The sequence below is a fragment of the Mus caroli genome, unplaced genomic scaffold, assembly GCF_978045245.1.
Source record: "Mus caroli unplaced genomic scaffold, Mus_caroli_1 scaffold_2, whole genome shotgun sequence".
Taxonomy (NCBI): domain Eukaryota; kingdom Metazoa; phylum Chordata; class Mammalia; order Rodentia; family Muridae; genus Mus; species Mus caroli.
Window position 1 is genome coordinate 178,973,537 of NW_028227257.1, and position 21,744 is coordinate 178,995,280.

General features: G+C 43.8%; 1 protein-coding gene across 3 annotated transcripts in view; it reads right to left on the bottom strand.

The window, feature by feature from the left end:
• Fam171a1 (family with sequence similarity 171 member A1) overlaps positions 1–21,744 on the bottom strand; it is a 120,605-nt gene that overhangs the window by 86,235 nt on the left and 12,626 nt on the right. The window contains exon 1 of one of the 3 annotated variants that reach the window (XM_085835231.1): positions 12,640–12,781. The exons of the other annotated variants lie outside the window; for them this stretch is intronic. The gene's annotated coding sequence lies outside the window, so the exon portion shown is untranslated. Of the gene's footprint in view, positions 1–12,639; positions 12,782–21,744 lie in introns of those variants that run through there. 3 annotated transcript variants of the gene reach the window in all.

A 21,744-nucleotide genomic window follows, 5' to 3' on the forward strand; every position in this document is an offset into this window, starting at 1 on the left:
GTGCACACACACCAAACATGTACACACACACATTATACAACAAGTTTTAACTTTTAAATCAAACTTCCTATTGAAAATGCCAAGGTCACCGGAAAGTCACATGGCAAAGAGAGCCACACTATGAACCTGTATGTAGCGTCAAACCCATTCCTGCCCATTTGTAGCTGTGGTACTATAGACAAGCTGCCTGATTCCACAGGGACCAAGGCAAATACGCTGTCTGCTAAAACCAGAAGCTGGCCTGTGCTAAGGGCTCACCAGATGCTAGTGACCGTTACTCCCAGGAGACTACGATTCGTGACCTTGTTGTTCACTTTATCCTAACAAGGAAACTAGTTCACAACAGCTTAGGCAGAGATAACTATGCCGCCGTTGGTTAAGCCCACCTGGTATGTCGACAGTCTTCATGAAAAATGTTTTTAGTAACAAATATTAAAAGCATGGATGTGTGTGTCTGTAATTCTAGCGGCATGAGGCTGAGGCGAGAGGATTGTGAGTTTGAAGCCTATTGAAGTAATGCATAGTTCCAGACAACCTTGACTACACAGCAGTGATCAGACCTCAAGAATAAATGGATCGGTAGGTAGGTAGCAGGTAGATCCTTGGTTTCCCGCAGGAACTAAGCAACTATGAACAAGAGTAGTCAGGTGCCTTTGAGTTTAATACCTGAGGCATATTAACACAGAAGGCCCATGTAATTGTCCCTTCACTTGAGAGAGAGTCACCCTAAGTGCACGTAAGCACAGTAGTCTTCATAAGTATTGTAGGCTTCTGGCCGCTCTCGCTGGGTTGATGGACGGCACTCCCTTTTCACCGGATTCCTTGACTTCCTCATCTTCTTTTGTCTCTACTTCCGATCTAGTTCCAGGAATTTGGCAAGCTTGATTGCAAAAAGCACCAGCCTTGGCAAACATCTTCCTTTGAAATTTTAATGTCTAGCAAATTTTAATGTCTACCTATCTTCCAGGGTACCAGGAGCCTTGGCCACCCTTCACTCCCACCTCTGACTATCAGGGTTGGGATCAGTAACCACACGTCCATTGCTAGGCTGCTTTTCACAGATACAGTAGCCTAGGAAACATTCAAAACACCTTATAAAGAGAGTTACATCAAGAACACGTGGCTCATCAGGTTCCAAACAAGAGCAGCGGCAAAGCTCCCACCTTGAGTCAGGGTTAGTACTGGGAGCCACTGTTACTGAGACATGAACATTCTAACAGAGGCATGGGGTAGGAGGAAGCCTTTAGTACAGTGACTCGTACAGGAAAAGGCGAAAGACCAAGGCCACAACAGGGGAGAAGAAGGAAAGAGCTCACCTTTTGAACAGGGCCACATTTGTAAGTTTAAAGTGGGTGTGTTCATCTGAATGAAATATGAATAATTTATCCTGACCAGTTAGTCACAATGGACAGATAGAAACAGCAGGAGAGCTTTAGTAATGACTATCTCTTATTTCTACTTTGGGTTAGACTTGGCTCCAGAGGTAACATCTAGTAAGAATAATGAACCAGGGGCTGAAGAGATGACTCAGCTGTTAAGAGCATTTGATGTTCTTTCAGAGGACCTGGATTCAATTCCCAGCACCCAGAGGACAGCTCACAACTATCTGTAACTCCAGTTTCAGGGGACCCAATATCCCCATATATATATAATGCATATAAAATACAAATAAAATAAAGAATAATGAACCAGTCAATAACCTTAAAGATAAATGGAGCATGTCTTTTAGAGGATGCAGAAAATAGGGTATCTATGGCCCCATGACCTACTGAAAACATGCTAGGATCACGTGGGAAGCCATTTTAGAACAGACAGAATGCCACTTGAGAGCAAGGGAGACACAGAGAAGGAAGGCAGGGCCCTTGGTGACACTACCAAGCTTCACTTGAAGCCAAGGTTATTACTTTGGCTCTTAGTCTCACAAGCGGACACTACCTTTATTATTCGGGCTAGTTTTTAGTTGAGTTTCTCATTAACTTAAAAGAAAACACTCTTATAGCATTCCATCATGAATTGGGGTGGGGCTCATAAGGAAGGATCCAAGCCACCACAGGGAGCTCTGAGCAGTTAATGGTTTCTAGAGGAGTCAGGGGAGTCGTAATCCTCAATGATAAGCCACTGGTAAGCCATCTTTGCTGAATTAGCCCCATGCTCATGAAGGCTGACCTCATTAAATACAACACCATAAAAAGACATGAACGTGAAAGAAGGGGTTGGTGGGAAGAGGCAGGGATGCAGAAAGAAACGTGAGGGGAGATATGATAAAAGTACTTCCTCTCTCTCTCTCTCTCTCTCTCTCTCTCTCTCTCTCTCTCTCTCTCTGTGTGAAATTGTGCAAGAACAAATGCATATAAAAATAATTTTTTAATCCTGCTGTAGGATACATTTAGGATAAGCACTTTCTATACTGCACTGCAGTGGACCAAAACATCATTTTTCTAGGAACTAAATTCGCTTGGTAAATATTTTTCACCCAGAATTGTTGCTGTAATAGCAAGCCTGGGTCTATTATAGATATAGATTCTTACTGTGATGACAAAAGCATATCTTTTCATATAGTATTCTCTTATTCCATTTGCCTACACCATGGCTTTGGGTGGGGATCCATTTGCATTTGCAAATGAAAATAAAGGGGAAAAAAGCAAAGACCTCCATGATAGTCAAGGGGTGAGGGGGAGGCACTTGGATCCCAGTGACTGGCCACTATTAGGAAGATCACCTGAGATTTACACAAGAAATGAGTCAAAATTTCTCAATATCATAGAGATAAATATCACACATGGTCTCTGATGAATTCACCATGCTATTGCCTGTTTATGCTCTAATCCCCTGCTGCATGTTTCCACATGTATTTTCTCATTGGAAGCTAACAATGTCCCTGCAGAGTGGGACAGATTACAAGACAATTGTAAAACAAGAAGGTGGGATGGGGTTACCTTTGTCCTAGCATGGGGGGATGTTTTTTGTTTTGTTTTGTTTCTACAACTTGATGCAAGCTAGTTATCTAAAAGGGAACCATAACTGAGAAAATTCCTCCCAAAGATTGGCCTGTAAGTAACCCTTTGGGGGAATTTTCCTGATGAATGATTGGGGTGGGAGGGCTCACCCTATTGTGGGTGTGGTCATCCCTGGGCAGGTGGTCCTGGAGTGTCTAAAACACATGCTGAGCAAGCCAGGGGGAGTGTGGTAGTTTCAGAGGTGGGGGAGGATGGCCCTTGAGGTGTGGTCTTAATGGAGTAGGTGTGGCTTGTTAAAGAAGTGTGTCACACTGGGTGGACTTTGAGGTTTCAGATGTTCAAGCCAGGCCCAGTGTCTCTCTTCCTGCTGCCCACTGATCCAGATGTAGATCTCTCAGTTCCTTCTCCAGCACCAGGTACAGCCATGCCTCCCACCATGACAATAGTGGACTAAACCTCTGAACTGTAAGCCAGCCCCAGTTAAATGTTTTCCTTTATAAGAGTTGTCATGGTCATGGTGTCTCTTCACAGCAATAGAAACCTAAGACAGGGAGCAAGCCTATAATCAGTGTCCTCTATGTCTGTGCTCCATTTCAATCCCTTCCTCCAGGTTCCTGCCCTGACTTCCCTTCATGGTGGGCTGTAACTTGTGACGTGAAATGACCCTTTTCTTCTCCAAGTCACTTTTGGTCATGGTGGTTATCACAGTACTAGAACCCCAGACTAAGTCTTGCAGATGTGACAAAACATCTTACAGAAACAGCATAAGAAACGTCTTATTTTGGCTTATGGCTTTCAAGGCTATCTGTCCATCAGAGAGGAAGGTCTGCAGCTGAGTTGGCTCCATCTGTAGTGGCAAGATCTTGGAGTGTAGCTTATCACACGGTAGATCAAGGACCAGAAAGCTAAAGCAGGGAGCGGAGGAGGACAAGGAGACTTCCCAGCATGTCTCGAATCCATACAAATAATACAGCCAGGTGTCACGGCTACATTATGATGGATGGCTTTGGCAAGTCTATGGTTTCTCTGTACAGATCCCTCTGTGGGGATTTTAACTGCAAGGGCCATCTGCTGCATCCACAATCTTTTTTTAGTGAGAAATAGGAAAGTCCAAACCCCAGACTTTTAAACATGGTTCTGCGATGACAGGGTAAAGTTTACTCTTTCCCAGCTGACGGATAACCCCTTACATTATTAACCTCACTCCTCTTTGTAACCTACAGGAATTGTTAACTAGAACAATCTAACACCACAGTTCATTTACAGAACTTTGAAGAGAGATTTAAAGCCAAGTCCTTGAAGTTGGTGTTCCTCACACTCGTCACAGGACAATGGTGGCTGCTGGAGTTGCTGAAGGGGGTGGACAGGGGTCACTTTCTTGATGATGACATCTCTCGAAATGTTCCCTAGGATAAGGTGAGCTGCGAAACCACAGAGCCCACAGTTCCTATCTGGGGTAAGGCCGTTTCTGCCATTCCCTGCCATCTCCACCACAGTGCTCTCTCACTCCTCTCCTGCCTCTCTGTGTCTGAGACACAGGGACCACAGCACCACACGTCCTACTGTCACTCTCTGCCCTCACTCCCATGAATGAAACTTAGGGTGTAGCCACCAAGCCCCAGTGATCCTCTTCTCTCCCCTCACACCTTACTCCGGCGGGGTTATAGACATGCACACAGCCATGCCTGGCTTTTATATGCATGCTGGGATTTGAACCAGGTCTTTATAGTTCCACAGCAAATGTTCTTACTCTTTGAGCCACCTCCTTATCCTCTCCTTGTTTTTTTTAATGAGTTGTTTTATTTTAACAGCTAGGTTCTTCCTAATGTAATAGGCTCCCAGACCTCAGCATGACTGACACCATGGAGGTAAACTTTAGGTCTTATAACCTAGTATGTGGCCACGAACAGCTGCAAAAAGAGAACAAAGAGCTAATCCATCCAAATCCATAGTTCTGCAATGGACTAACCTTGTCTTTTGGCTTCTGTAGTTCTGTTTCTGGCTAACTGCTTCTGCTAACTGGAATGTGTCAACCAAGGATGTGGGTTTTGTGACTGAAGCCTCGCCCTGAGAAAGGCTCAGGAATGGCATGGGATGGGAGTCCCAAGTACCTAGTATATATATATAGCTTGCTAGCAAGACAGCATTTGGTTTTGCTCTCTGGATACTTTCCTTCTTGTTGTGGTGAGGGTCTTTTTTGGGGGTATCAGGCATTGAGCCCTGAAACTCTCCCACAAAAAGCTATACTTTATTGCCAAGTTCTACCCCTAGCAAAGATAATAGTTCTCTATGTGTCAGGGAATGGCCAAATACACTTTATGCCTGCAAGGCCAAGTGAGTTCAGAACCCCGCTGTTCAAGGAGACACCACCTCCCACGCTGTGGCAGGAATTCTGTACAAATCTGACTCATGATAAGGGTAAAAATAGGCCAGGCCTCCTACGCTGTGAGGGGAAATCAATATGTATGCTCCAAGATGTTATCGCGCCTCAATAGTGTTCTCATTTATCATTTAGGAAAAGAATATAAAGTTGAACTAATAATAACATAATTATACCAAAAATGCCACTGTAAAAATCAATCTTGCTAGTAAGTTTGTGTAAAAACCCCTTTTTTCCACTAAAATTTTTTTTTACCACATTCATAAAGGACTTTCAATTTTATTTTCAGTTTAGGGAACCAGTGAGTTTGTTGGGTTTGCTTATCAAACTATCTGAGGGGTACCCTAGAGAGGCATAAGTGACCCCCAGACAACTACATTACTGAAGTCTTATACAGCCCATCAGGATGTTGTTCCCATGGAAACCGTATCATAGAGCCCTTTAACAGGATTCAATATTTTTTTAATTAAAAAATTTTATTTCAATTATGTGTGTGTGTGTGTTCCAGTGTGAGAGTGTGGCAGAAGAGATTGTTTGGATGGGGGGGGGGGGGAGGTGTTCCAGAAGGCTGTGGACAGGCTGAGGTGGATGCTGAACTCCAGTGTTCATGATTGAGCAGCAAGTGCTCTTAACTGCTGAGCTAGCTCTCCCACACCCTTGACAGCTTTTTAAATAGAAGAAAAACAACGTGCAGGCCAATGACATTATTAAAATTTAAATAGCAATTAAACACTTTACAAGAGACATGCCCTTTTGTGCAATAACACCGAGAGCTGAAAACCAAAACGCCAAAGTTGTTTGCTTTGTAGCCTGATGCTGATGAGGGATCTCAGCCTTTTAAAGCTTGTGCTAGACTCCAGAACACGTTCTTTGTGAGAGAGATTAACTTGTCAACAAAAGCAAACTGAACATTCCACTGTGCTTTATCTCTGCTCACAGATGAACTTTATCTTCGATTCCGCGGAAACAAACAACCGCGGGGATACAGATATAGCATTTCCTCTAATGTGGATTACAAGTCTTCAGAGAAGGCCAGAAGGGTGAACTTGGTGGTAGAAACCTTGCTGACTATGCATAAAGCCTTGGGCTCTGTTCCTAGCACTGCATTAAAAAAGTAAGAAAGGAACAGGATCTTAACACTGATAATGAAAATTGGGATCGCTTTTATTTATCTTCTATTAAGTCTTACATTTCTGACTTGGCTAGCCTTTCATTATTTACTATGACTGGTGATGGGAAAGAATCCCATTGATCTGTGCAATTGCCTTATCAACAATCAGGAACTTAGCACAGCAGGAGGCATCTTAACTGACAGCTGTGAAATCCTATTCTTACCTGAGCCAATGATACTGTAGTCTGGGGTCAGAGAGATGGCTTGGAGAGAAGGCTTAGCAGGTAAGGGCACTTGCTCCAAGCTTGAAGGCCTGTATCACTGCTGCGATCCACATGGATTGATGGGGGGTGTTTCCTACAAGTTCTCTTTGGCCTTCCTCACATATGCTTACACTTACACACACACACACACACACACACACAACTGTATACAAGTGCACTATCTGCATGCACACCTGCATGCCAGTAGAGGGCATCAGATCACATCATAGATGGTTATGAGTTACCATGTGGTTGCTGGGAATTGAACTCAGGACCTCTGAGCCCCCAAAAAACAATTTAACAAATATCAATACTGTAGTCTAAGGGATAAAGGAATGATCCCAGTAAGGAAAAGAATGCCTTTCAGATCACAGTACCTCAAAAGTAGAGGTGAGCCACAGGGAAACATGTAGACACACACTCAACAGAAGGCCTCCATCCAGGTGGTACCCAACACTTCTAGGATAACTGGGTATTTTGTACATGTGTTTTCAGCAAAAAAAAGTAAGCTAAAAGAGATCCAATATTGTTTGCTTTTTTTTTTTAAATAGCAAAGAGTAGTTTTATCAACAAATATTTATTTATGCCCTACATTCAAGAGGGAGAAAACTGGCGCTCCATTATCAATGGCTGTCACACAGGGAGGCTGTGGAGTGTGCAAGAGCAGAAAACAGAAGAAACATTTTCTGTGAGCAGCAAAAATTGGTGTTGCCTAGACTTCAGTTTTAAAATGTAATTTTCCTATTCCAATGTTAATAGTTCTAAAATGTGGATATAGTCTGTCTTAGGGTTTCTATTGCTGTTCACAGACACCATGACCAAGGCAACTCTTATAAGGGATAACATTTAATTGGGGTGGACTTCCAGCTTCAGAGGTCCAGTCCATTGTCATCATGGCAGGAAGCATGGCAGTGTGCAGGCAGGCCTGGCACTGGAGAAGCCGAGAATTGTGCATTTGATCTGCAGGCATCAGGGAAGGACTGTCTTTCAAAGGCAGTCAAAAGACTCTGATTCCACACTGGGTGGAGCTTGAGAATGAAGAGACCTCCAAGCCCATCCCCACAGTGACACAGCTCCTCCAATAAGGTCACACCTCCTAGTAGTGCCACTCCCTATGAGTGAAACATTCAATTGCATGAGTCTATGGAGGCAAACCTATTCAAACTACCACATGTTCTATAATTCACATGGGCACAGGGCATGTGAGTGTTGGTTCTGGCATACTTTAAATCAAGATAGTATCGTTCATGTTCTCCACTTACTTTAAGCTTCATACAAGTATGGTTTTAGTTAAAATGCCAATCAACTCCAAACGTGATAGAATACTCCCAGGTCAACATGTGTCTTCACAGGACTAACATTTTCCATATCAATTCACTATGTATACAGCAACTTAACTATGGGGTAACCTGGAAACAGTGCTGGTAGGTTTCTTGGGCCAGCAGGTAATGCATAGGCCTCGAGCTCACAGCAGAAGGAAAGAAGTTGCTTATAAATGCCCTCTGACCTCTTACTGCACATGAATGTGGCCACTTACACTCGTATCATGTAAACACGCACACCCATGATGATAAAATGCAGCATAAACAGACAGATTCTTTGGGCAGGACACAGGGTTGCCTGCTGCAGCCTCTGCTGGGCTCGCCCTTGCTGCACACACTCCCTGCTTCAGCATCTCAAGTGCTGCTGTTGCAGGTGTGAATCACCTCACTAAGACCTGGGTTCTTCAATTCAGGACTCACAGCCTGGAGCTGAATTTTCTAAACACAGTGGATATAGACAGAATCGACGATGGCTGGGGAGATGACCTTGTACCACAGAAGGACAGAGCTGGAGTTCCATACTCAGCAAGTATGTGTGTTGGCTCATGACTCTCTGTCTCCAGCTCCAGGGGATCTGAGATCCCTGGCCTCCATGGGCACCTGCACTCACAGGCACATACCCAGACAGACATATGCACATATACCTAATTAAAAATATAAATATTTAAAAGTGATTTTTAACACTGTGTACTTGAGCCTTAGCATTGGTTGTGGTAAGCATATGACACGTAGGCTTTTACTTTTAAGGGGTAATCAGAGTCCCCTCATCCCTGCTTTTCTTGCTAATGGAACCCCAGTTTTGTCTGGTGTCAGCTTGGGTGAATGCAGTCTGAAGGCCCAGGTCACGCTGGTGAGACAGGGTATGTTCTGAGCCCACTGGGAACTTAGGGAAAGACTTTGCAGAGTCCTTCCCATCTGCACACTGCCCAGCCCAAGCTCTGACCCTCTGGACTAGAGACACCGTGCTGAGTTTTAGACGGTGCACTGGCCAGCTGAGGCTGAGCAGCAGTGTTGGTCCCCCGATCATGGAACTAAGTGACTCGGCATCCCAGGTGGGTCCTGAGTAGCTTAGTGATGGTTTCCAGGTTACTGCATAGTGCACTCAGGCCTGAGCCTGGCTGGGGTGTGGATTTGCCCCCCCCCCCACATGACTGTGAGTATCTTCATGGTTAGCACTGTTTCCTCCCGTTTGTCTCACAAGTCACTTACTGCTGAATGAAGCCAGATACATTTATACACCAGAAAACCTCCATTTCTCTAGTAGGTATGAAATGAGAAAATATGGGAGACTTCTTCCTACTGCTCGTCCAGTTAAGGCTAAGTGATTCACTAGAAATATGGCTGCCAACAGAGCCTACCTACGTCAAACACTAAGCTGTTCCTTTGAAACATTACCACAGCTGCAAACTGAGAGCTAAAACTTGCAACTGCCAGTAATACGTGGTGACAGCATTAGTGCATAAGATACAGGGTTCTCCACTTATGTTGAATTTTAGAAAATAATTTAAATAGTTCTGTGAAATATTTGAGACATATTTAGACTAAATAAATGTTCAGAATAGAATTGATAGAGCATATATTTAACATGTCCAGGGCCCTAGGTTCCTCTGAGCCAAACCTCTTCATTCACTGCTTTCCTAAAATGCAAGCTGAATTATGTGTTCTGTAGTTTATCTGGCAAACGAACTGATAATCAATTCCAAAATAATTGCCTTGCTTTGTGTTTTTAGGATACTTGGTTACTTTCTTCGTTTGGAGAGAAAGGAAGAACAATATTACAAGGTGAAAATATTTGTAGACCCTGAGTCAGTTGTCTAGTATTCTAAGGCACAGGCCTTCTGAGAATACAGAACCCTCCTCTCTTTTAGGGACTTTTCAAAGGACTAGTTACGGTAAGGCCCTGAACAAAGGACAGAGCAGAAAGGAAACCTCTGTTGCTGGCCACAGCTGAGTACATCTAGCAAACAAAGGATAGATTCAGCCTCCACCTTGGGTCTCTCCAAATGCTCAAACAAACCCCACGTAGAAGACAGAGTGGATGGGATGAAATTTGATCCGCCTAATCTCATAATTATGAACTTCTCTTTCCTCCTCCTTTTTATTTTGGCTCCTGGGAGAGGTGCTGAAAAGACAGAAAAGAGGGAGGAGAGAAAGAAAGGAAACTGGCACCATCAGATCTGCTCTTGGCAAACACCATTGAGAGCTAGATGAGGCAAGGGAGGGTCCAGCTTGGGGAGAGACAGATGCACAGTGTGGATGGACAAACAACCACAATGCAGCGTGGGGGTGTGTCCTGTGACCCTCAGCACTCAGGACAAGGCCCAGAACATTCAATAAGTGGTTATTTGATACACAGTGAAGGGAGCACACAGGCCTGGAGCTGGAGGACCAGAGATAGTCTCCCAAAGGGATGACTCTTGATGCTGTGAGGAAAGTGACAAGGGCTCGATGAAGCCAAAATACACCAGGAAGGAGGGAATTGCAGTTTGCCTAGCCAGTGTGCTTGAGCCATACACACATGGTAGACAGCAGCCCAGGCGAGTGGCCATGAGAAACATCTGGACCAGATACTGATGGAGGAGTATCTGGTCTAGAACTGAAGACTAAGTAGAGAGAGAAGTTTTTTAAGAGGTCAGAGATGGATGCCTGGTTCATTTTTCCTCTAAAAGGGAAACCAAGGAAACAAAGGACCCAAATGAGACTAAGAAAAAATAGAATTTTTTCATGCAGCAAAGGACCAGGGGGAGACCATTAGAATTCCCAAACAATGATGTCAGACCAAGAACCCTAGATTAGAAATGAGACATACACTCGGGCTGAGCCATAGGAGAAATGGAGAGTAGACAGCAGTTGTCCTGGTAACGGAGTGGAAGAAATTAGTAAGTTGAGTGCTATTATCACAGGTTCTTGGGCAGGAGAGGTCTTAAAATCTGTTTAGAGAGGAGACGATGCCACAGGGAGAGGGGTGGACAGTGCCTCAGATGAATGAAAGGAAGGTCTGTGCCAGCACTGGACACTCTAGGTACCCGTCGCGGTTTCCAGTCCCACTGAGCAGGGATCAGACACGGCCCAACTCTGTCTGCAGTCCCATGATGGGGTCCTGACACGCATTTGTTCACAGAGGGTGTGGAGGTGGGCGGTTCATGCAGCAGAAGACCAGGGGACCCAGATGCACTTAATTCACTTAGAAGCACACACTAAAACAAAAGCCTCTAGAAAAGGAAACTGTTCATTGGGATCAAAGTTTCAGAGGCTACTCTAAAGTCTGGAGGAGGGGCTGGGAGCGCAGCCAAGAATCCCTACAGACATAAGCTAGCGAAAGGTCACTGGGCAGTGGTACCTGAACCACTTAGTACACAGGGACCAAGAGGCAGCACACAGCCAGGGAAGCTGGCCACTCCAAGATCTAGCCCTTCAGTATTTTTTTTTAAAGCAGGGGACTGAATTGCTGGCTCAGTGATTAAGAGCACCTGTTCTTGCTAGGGACCTGGACTCAAGTTCCAACAGGCACATGGTGATTCACAATTGTCCTTAACTATAGTCCCAGGTTGCACATGATACAGACATACATATGAGTAAAACACTCATACTAATACACATAAAATAAGACAAATAAACTTTGAACACAAAAATCCCCAAACAACATAATCTCAGGGCTGGTGAGATGACTCAGTGGTTATGAGCACTTGTTGCTCTTGTACAGGACCCAGGTTCAGTTCCCAGCACACTCACAGAGGCTCACAGTCACCCATATATCCAGTTTCAGGGCACCTGACTCCTCTTCTGACCTCTGAAGGCGCCAGGCATGCACGCACAAGCTGCACATACATGCAGGGAAAACACTTAAAACCCATTTTTTAAAAAAATCAAATAAAACTGAACTGATGTAATCTGTAGAAGCACCTGGATCTCATCTCAAAGACACTGTACCCTGGGGTCACGGAGGGACGCACTGCTGTACCCTGGGGTCACGGAGGGATGCACTGCTGTACCCTGGGGTCACGGAGGGACCCATTGCTGTACCCTGGGGTCACGGAGGGACGCACTGCTGTACCCTGGGGTCACGGAGGGACGCACTGCTGTACCCTGGGGTCACGGAGGGACGCATTGCTGTACCCTGGGGTCACGGAGGGACGCATTGCTGTACCCTGGGGTCACGGAGGGATGCACTGCTGTACCCTGGGGTCACGGAGGGACCCATTGCTGTACCCTGGGGTCACGGAGGGACCCATTGCTGTACCCTGGGGTCACGGAGGGACCCATTGCTGTACCCTGGGGTCACGGAGGGACCCATTGCTGTACCCTGGGGTCACGGAGGGACGCACTGCTCCCCAAGCCCTTCCCCAAGCAGCACACACTAAATGACCTTTTCATCTGAACAAAACTAGACACATCTGAAGACTAAAAATGGATTAAAAAAATCCATGCTTAACACCTGCGTAGGGTTGTGATCCACCTTAAAAGCATGAAGGGCAGTTCATAAAAGGAGATTAAAGACAATCACACTGAAGTCTACAGCTTGTCTCAGTAGGAGTCATGGAGTATTTTAATCATGCATATAGTAAATATTTTTATAGTGGAAGTAAGTCAGCAAGTGAATACTTACCACGGGGAAGACATACAGGGTCTTTTCAAGGCTCTCGTGGACCTTGGCCCCCTTAGCATTAATTCATATTCCTGTCTTGAATGTGGGCTTTGAAGAACGGAAGAGCAGTGTCTGGGGGTGAGAGCAGATGGCAGAAGGAGTTTGCCTGTTGCTAGGAGCAGTGTGTCCTAGACCCGCCCCTTCTGTTGCTACACATTGGGATCTGGTGTGCAAAGCAGCCAGCACATGGGTTAATGTGAAACTCACTATTTTCTCAAGAACCCCATAAGATCCACTGACTCATTTATAAGATCCACAGGTGACAGACATGAAATGCACGTGAAGTGCACTCGAGCCATTGCCGCTGGAAGTGCAAGCCCAGATGCTGTATTTTTATCCAAGAGCTAAACATGGGGGCCAGGCAAGGAGGGACAGAATTTACCCTGAAGTACTTTTAATATATTGCATGTCCGTTTGTAACTTCTGTTATACTTTAAACGTCATGTTGTTTTCCTTTTCTTTATCATTACTTATTTAATTTTTGTTATTCGAAGAAAGATCTTGTGTAACCCAGTCTGGCTTCTAACTTTTTTCCATTCCATGTCAGCTGTGTTAAAAGCCTGAACTACCATGTCCAACTCACGAAGCTTAATTTGTATTTTCTTTGAAGATTTTGTTGTGTGTGTGTGTGTGTGTATACACATGTGCATATAGAAATCAGAACTTAATAAAGAGCAGCAATTCTCATTCTTCCTAATGCTGAGACTCTTTTAATTCAGTTCCTTGTACTGTGGTGACCCGCAACCATAAAATTACTTCATTGCTACTTTATAACTGTAAGTTTCTTATTGTTATGAATTATAAAGTAAATATTTGATATGTAGGGTATCTGTTATGTGTCCCCACTAGAAGGGTTGTTTGAACCTCCAGGGGGTCGTAATGCACAGGCTGAGAACCCCTGGTACAGAGTGTCTTCCTTGGTCCTTCTCCACCTTATCCTTTGCGACAAGTTCCCTCACTGAACCTGGTGCTCTCCTTTCAGCTAGGCTGGTCGGGGAGAGGGCTCCAGGGGTCTCTCTGCCTCTGTTGCCATCAGCCCAACAGACACATGCTGTTATTATACCTGGTAAGTTTTACTTTTAAAAAGTAGTCTGGCTTCCTGATGTTCTCTGGAGTTCTGCCCTCCGTTTACATAACAGTGGGGAGCCAGAGAATGTTTAAGTTCAGCATTAGGTAAAACCACATTATGTTGTTGCCTTCCTGGTGACTGTTGCTAATTGATTTGTTAGCAAACCTGGGTTTTCACCACAAGCTGACAAGTCACTTAGATCATTATCAAGAAAAATGAAACATAATTAGGCCCCCCCACATGCAGTCACACACTTGAAGGCAGGTGTTTTACAACAGGTCCAGATATTTCCCATCTGGAATGGCAATGTCGCTAACTGAATAGTTATCTTCATGCAATAAATGTAAACTTAGAAGGTGGTGACCATGTGTCTTTCCACAGTCTTGATGAATAGGAGGAGGGCTACATGAATACCAGTAGACTGGAGAAAAATGACCAACACTTGGTCACAGGCTCTCCTGCAACCTCTGCTGCCCATTTGATTCCCCCAAGCCAGAAGAATGAAAGGAAGCCCTAGATCACTCCTGATTGCAAGAGGCCACTCCCTGGGCAGCATCCACAAGGACCCCTCAGGGAGCCTATTCCCCAGGGAGCTGAGTCTCTCTTTCACCACCGAGACACTGGAATACTAGCTTCTTTGCCACTAACATCTGGAAACTTAAGAAGGTAAGCACTGAACACTTGATAACCCTTATATAAATTGGCCCCCAGCAGCTCCATTCAACCATTTCATCGTTTCTAGAGTCTTCTTAACCCTGCTTGAGAGGGACTGAACTTCCTGTGCCCTTTTGTTAGCTGCGATGTGGACACTTACCACTGAACTCAACTGTAAAGCCAAGAACAAGAATGAGGAAAGAAATCAGTCTCCTGTCACGGAGACAACTAATTGCACTGGAAGTAAACGATGTGACTCTGAGCAGAGGCCAGGCGTGGGGGTGGGGAGAAAGGGTTCTGCTGGAAAGAGCAGGACGCTTTGCTGTTAGGATATCTGGTTGAAGATTAATCAACCAACGAGCAGAAACGGACAAAGAAGATTTATAGTGACTTGAAAGAGGAATCCCAAGCAGACATGGCAATGAGGTCACGGGCTTAGACTGCCGCCCACTACCCACTGAGTTGACTAGGAGACCCCAGCAACTGGCTACTTTGCAAAAAAATATATGAAAACAAAGTATTCTCCCCCCCCCCCCCACCGTGTTTCTGTGTTAGTGTGGCTATATCGCACTGTGCATGTGGAGGGCTGAGAACAAACCTGACTGGCAGTCCTCGCCTTCCTCCCTAATACAAGGTCCATCCGGGTTTGCTGTTGTGTGCTCCTGCATGGGCCTTCTGACTCACAGTAGGAATGCTGGAATTACAGATGTGTGCACCATTACACTAAGCTCTCTGTGTAGTTCTGGGATCTGAATTCAGATCTCCATGCTTCTGCTGTCAGCACTTACCCACTGAGCAGCCTTCCTAGATGCTCCCCTCCCCCCAGCTTAAAGCTATTTTTATTTTTGGTAATACTTCACAGACATATGTAGCCATCTTGGCTATGGAGGCTATCAGGATGTCAGGACCTTCCTGCTCCATTCAAATGTACATCACACCAATGATACAGTGGCCCATGGAAAGGGTATCTTTGTCTCTTTTCTGCATGACTAATTCTTGACCTGTGAACCCCATGCTGCCCTCCAGGTTCTCCATTCCCGCATGCCACCCTGGCATGCTCTTACTAACAGCACTTGGCTCCCTCTTGAATTCTTTATTATTTTTGCTTCCCGCATGAGCGCTTCAGTTCCTGGAAAGAAGGCACTAGGTGTTATTTCTTCATGTCTCCCATGCTGGGGTATGCCAAGTGACTGCTCACACTTACCCATGAGACTCTGAGCTGTGCTTGGAAGCAGCAGTAAGTATTGCTGAGGAGCGGTGTGGCTCAGAGCAGGGTCCCTTTGCAGAACCCACCAACCATGTAGAACTTGGAGAGAGATTATATGAGGGACAGGACAAGGAGGTGTAGGGCTGTCACCCCCACTCAGTGCAACACAAGACTGCAAGTCACACTTTTTCTCATTATAAAATGTGTAACATCTCTTGGAATACTATAGAACAGGAGAGTACAGTACAGATTATGGATGTGGAGATCCGTTAAGGACCGTGCACATTTATGACATTGGTACAGACAATTTTCTGGCCAACGTACATAGAGTAGATTATTTTGAGTCAGGTTGTTTTGAGTACAGTACAGATTATGGATGTGGAGATCCTTTAAGGACCGTGCACATTTATGACATTGATACAGACAATTTTCTGGCCAACGTACATAGAGTAGATTATTTTGAGTCAGGTTTTCACTTTGTAGACCAGGCTACCCCACATTTGTGACCCCTTTTCCTCTGCTTCTTGGGCCCTGAGATTACAAGTGTGCAACCTGTCATCTGGCTCAAAGCAGAGACTCTTTGTGGGATGGAAAAAATGGATGACCAAAAAACCGCTCAAGAGCCACAAGGTGAAGAGCAGAAGAATAAAGTTAGAGGTGCCTAACGACAAGTCCTGCTGATGCTTTCTATTGTGGACTTGGAGACTGAGTTTAGAAATGAGATCTGCTAAGGAAAAACCCCACTGAAAAGAGAGTGCACGGGGCAGAGTAAACCAAAAGAACACCTTTTCTAATGTGTGCACAGGAACTAAACCCCTGCTCCAAAAATTTAGCACGCTCTCCCCGTTTACCTAGCATATATGAAGTGATGGTGTAGAGCGCCTATCTTTAATAGTTAATGCATCATCTAGAACATTTCCACTCATCTATCAAGAGAAGCATTGTTAACAGTATAGGCAGTGGCTTTATTTTTAAAATTAAAAAGCCAAACAAGAGTCAGGATGGTGAAGGAAACTTTCAAAGAGTCACGGGAAAGCATACAATAAAAGCCTTTTATCAATGTTCAGTCCATCTAAAACCCCAAGTTCCATGCACAAGTCAATTCTACAGGAAATACAAAGTGTGCATTAAAAGGCCCCCCAAGCTCCAGGGTAAGGTGACACTTGGAATCTTAGCAGCCAGAAGCCTAAGGCAGGAGGAACAGGAGTTCAAGATCAGTCTGGCTGGATAGTGAAACCCTGGATGGCGGAGGGGGCAGAGAAAGGCCCTAGAATAGTTTGCTTCACCGAGAGACAAGTGAGCAGGGTTGTCACTCTTCTTCTTCATTTCATTCGCATTCTTCGAGTCCACAGTAAAAGAAAACAAATGTGTCCATACAACCACACCGGTGTCTGCTTTGTAGCAAGTCACTTAGGAAGCAGAGCCTTCATCTTGATATTGCCAAGCTGGATTTTCTCCACAAAATGTGGACTGAGGGGCTCTGCACGCAGGCGTGGGGAGCAGAGCAACTTGCTCAAAGGGCTTTCTGTGCTCTGGCAGATGGGCTGCTAACTTGACCAGCCTGCAGACATGGCGCCCTCCACCCTCACCAGTTGCATGCAGTGACTTTTCCATCCCTTAACCATATGCCTTCTCACATATGCAAAAGCACGGAGAGCAGATGGGAGGTAACCCTAAGAGCAGGGCTGAATCAGCAGGGCGAATAGTGGGAAATCCTGTTCAAAGGCGGCGGCCAAACCTGTCACCTCCAACCTCTGATTCAACAGGGATGCTTATAAAACCATGTGACATCAAGCACAACTAACTTCTTTCACGCCATCCGGAAAGAGCCAGTGCTGTCACTTTGTATATAATATTGAGAATAGCAGATTCACATTTTCTAGTGTTGTTTTGTTTATATTAGTGGAAATAATGACAGATTTCCTCCATATTAGAAGAGAATGATCCAGATGTCTACATAAAAGAGCAGGAGAGAAATTCTCCTCAGGGTCCCATGGAACATTCCTCAAATAAACTCATGTTCTAGGCTAGAAACCAAGTCTTACCAAACACAAAAGAATCAAAACAATGTTATGTATCTTATCAGAGCATAGTGCAATAAAGCTAAAAATCAACAGAAACTACACAAACATGTACACTGAACCATAATAAAATTAAATGTAAAGTCCTCTCCAGTTCATTCCACCTTTCTTACCCAATCACCACGTGTCCTTTTTTGTTCAAGCCTTAAAGACTAATTGGCATGACACAACCAAGTTAAACTTATGCATAAGATCAATGAAATTTGAAACATTACTATGACAGCCAGAGGACTGGACAGATTCACTGACATATTCTAACAACCTTTTAGAGAAATGCCAAAACCGATTGATACTCTTTAAACTGACCCATAAAATGGAAACTGAAGGAACATTACTCACTCCACTGTATGAAGCCCCCACACCAAAACCAAATAAGGACACAAAAGCAAAACCTATAGGCCCATTTCCCTGGGAAGCATAGATGCAAAAATTCTCAGTAAAATTCCTGAAAACTGATTTCAGGAATGCATTAAAAAGTTCATACACCATGACCACGCTGTTTTCAAACCAGAGATGGAAAGTTAACTGAGCAGATACACAAATAAATGAGCAATACCACACACTAAGTTAATGACAGAAATCAGCTGATCCTCACAATTGTGACAGAAAAGAACTTTGTCAAAGTCCCATATCTTTTCATGATAAATGCCCTGAAGGCACTGGGATTAGGTATATAGAAATATAATAAAGGCTATATATGATGAACCTACAGCAAATTTACCTCTAGGCAGCCTAAATGCAGAAATACTGTGTATTTTTTTTAAATCTAAAGTGTGATGAAGACATTCATTCATTCTGTTCCTCTTATCCAATATAGTGTTCAAAGTCTTAGGGCAAGAAGACAAGGAAGAAAAAAATGACAAGAAAAGAAGTAAGATTATCTTATCTGGGGAAATCATGATCCAACCACTCCGTCAGAAAGCTCTCAGAACTGATAAATACTTTCAGCTAAATAGTATGATACAAAATTGACAAAATCAATTTTTATGTATCAATAATGAATATGCCAAGGAAGTAGTTAATGAGGAAAATCCCATTTATAATAGCATAAAAATACCTATGAATCCTGTTTATGGCTTGTCAAAATTAATATTATGGAATAGCTACATTACCAAAATTGATATACATATTTAATGCATGGTATTTCAGATATTCAATGGTGCAGAAATAGTGTAAAAAAATCCCAAAATTCATATGGAAGCATAAAAGACCCTATATAGAATGGATAATGCCAGAGGCATCACAATATCTTGAGTCCCAAGTTATCTTACAGAGTCATGGTAACCAAACAGCATGCTAGTGATAAAAAAAGTAGGCATATCAATCAGTAGACTCGAACAGAAGACTCAGAAACAAACCTATATAGATAACTTTTGACAAAGGTGTAAAAAACATGTAACGGGAAAGAATATCTTCTTTAACAAATGATCCTGGGGGAGCTAATTTCCAGACATAAAATAATGAAGCTGTTATAGATCCATACAACTCACCCTGAGCAAAACTCAATTCAACATGGATGAAAGGTCTTCATATCAGCAGGATCAAAAGCTGTGATTACAGGACAACTCAAAGACAACACTTTACAGATGTGGGCAGAGCCAAGGACTTTGTAAAGAAGACTCTACTAGTGCAGGATGCTCCTAAGAAGAGACGAATGTGACTTCTACACAGCAAAGGAAGCAGTCACTAGAGGGAAGAGATACCTACACAGAAATTGGGGGAAAACAAACAGACAAACAAACATCCCTTTGTCAACTAGAAGTCAGAGACTTAGCATATATAAAAAAGCGCAAAAATTAATCATCAAAAAGCAAATGACCAATAAATAAGCTAATGAGCTAGACATAATACAGTTCTCCAAGGGAGGAAAATAGCCATAGAATGTTCAAACTACTCAGTCATCAGAAAGTGTATGTTGGGATTAAAGGCGTGCGCCAGGGAGGCAGAGGCAGGCAAATTTCTGAGTTCAAGGCCAGCCTGGTCTACAGAATGAGTTCCAGGACATCCAGGGCCATACAGAGAAACCCTGTCTTGAAAAACAAAACAAACAAACAAGCAAAAAAAAAGAATGAATGGCAGAAAGTGTATGTTGATACTGTTCTGAGACTCCATTCCACATCATGCAGGATGGCTGTCATCAAGAAATCTAATGACAGCAAATGCTGGTGAGGATGTGGGGAAATGAACCCATATACAGTTCTGCTTTGAATGCAAACTTGTGCGGTCACTGTGAAAATCATATGCAGGCTTCCCAGAAAACTGAACAAAGATCTACCACGTGACCCTGCTCTACTGCTGTTGGCCTCTACGTCTACACCCCACAGAGATCCCTGTGCAGTGCTTACCGCTGCACAGTTCACAACACAAAGGAAATGGAACTATCAGCAGGTGAAAAATAAAATGTGTGATACATACATGTAATAGAATTTTATTCTGCAGTAAGGAAAACTCAATCATGACACCTGCACAAAAGTGAATATCATTATGCTAAGTGAAACAAGTCAGACTCAGAAAGCTATGTTGCATGAGTTCTGTCATAACAGGGACCTAGATTTAAAAATGTGTGTGTGTGTACATAATTCTAAAACTAGGTCCGTATAACGCACATGTATGTATGTATGAATGTATGTATGTGTGTATATGTATATATACAAATACATAACGTGTATATATAAAACATATATAATGTATATATATATATATATACAATATACATGTATCATATGTGTATAGATACAAAGTGTATATATATGCATACACATTGTATCTATTCATATATGATACATATATATGTGTGTATAGTGTGTATATATGGTATGTATGTGTGTTACAATGTGTGTGTATATATATATATAATGTATGTGTGTATATGATGTATATATATATATATATATATATATATAGTGTATGTATTTCCATGATGTGTGTGTATAGGTCTTGAAACTAGAAAGTGATCAAGAGAGGAAGAGGTCCTAAGCAAGGGGAAGAAAAGGACACTGAAATGAAAAGTAAGGGAGCTGGGGGGGGGGAGGGAGCTGGCTGGGGGATGGCCACAGGGTAGTGTTGCAGGGGGATGGGTTAGAAGCAAGCACATGATGTCAGATTGGTCAGCAACCTCCAGGACAGGACTTCCTGCCACTTTAAATCCCAGATGTGACTAAGACTGCACAGGGAGAAAGGAGCCAAAGGTCATGCGTCTTGAGCACTGAAGCAGGAAACTGGGCTGTGCTTGAAAAAGAAACACCTCAACCCTCTGTTTAATAACAAACAACAGAGGACAATTTATACCACTAATCCTACCTGTCTATGCAATGTCCAAAGAAGTCAGACAAAAGGACATGGAGCAGTAGCCCCACTGGAAGAACAGTGCACACAGCCCTGTGTGCAGGGCTCTTTTCTCTATGCAATTCCTAAAAGTAGAAAGCTCAGAAACAGAAAAGTTGGGAGAGACCCAAGCAATAGACAAAGCCAGCTACAAAGAGTGGGAGGTGATGCCAGCATCCACTTCTTCCTTAGTCCAAATATGGATGGCTACAACAGCTCTTCACATCTGGCCAGGTGTGCTCACCTGAAAGGCCATGCATGTAGCTGGTGACTCAGAATTAATGTGATCAACTCTGGGAATTGTCTCTGTAAAAGCCCCTGGGACAGGAACAGTCTTATGCTGTGCTAAGCAGGTAAGTCTCCACAGCTTCACCTGACAGGATGGTGCATGTGTGATCACAATTCTATTGAAGTAACCCATCCATACTATACTGCACTCCAGGTTCCCCCTCTGTTTTCCTAAGTAGTAGTCAGGCTAAGCATGCAAGTGGGGAGGGGACAGTTTTTGAGGCAATGTACCTAGCAGCAGTGTGGCTATAAGTCTCAAGGAGAGGCCCAAAGAAACCTGAGCCTCTACTCCAGTTCCTTCTCCAGCACTTCGCTTCTCCTCCAGGGACACTATGCAGGACATCAGGCTTGCTCTGATCGACTTAACTTGGGCTTAATACCAGGTTCTGCCACTGAAATCATACTTGTGCCATGGAACATACCAGCAGACAAGTAGTCATCTC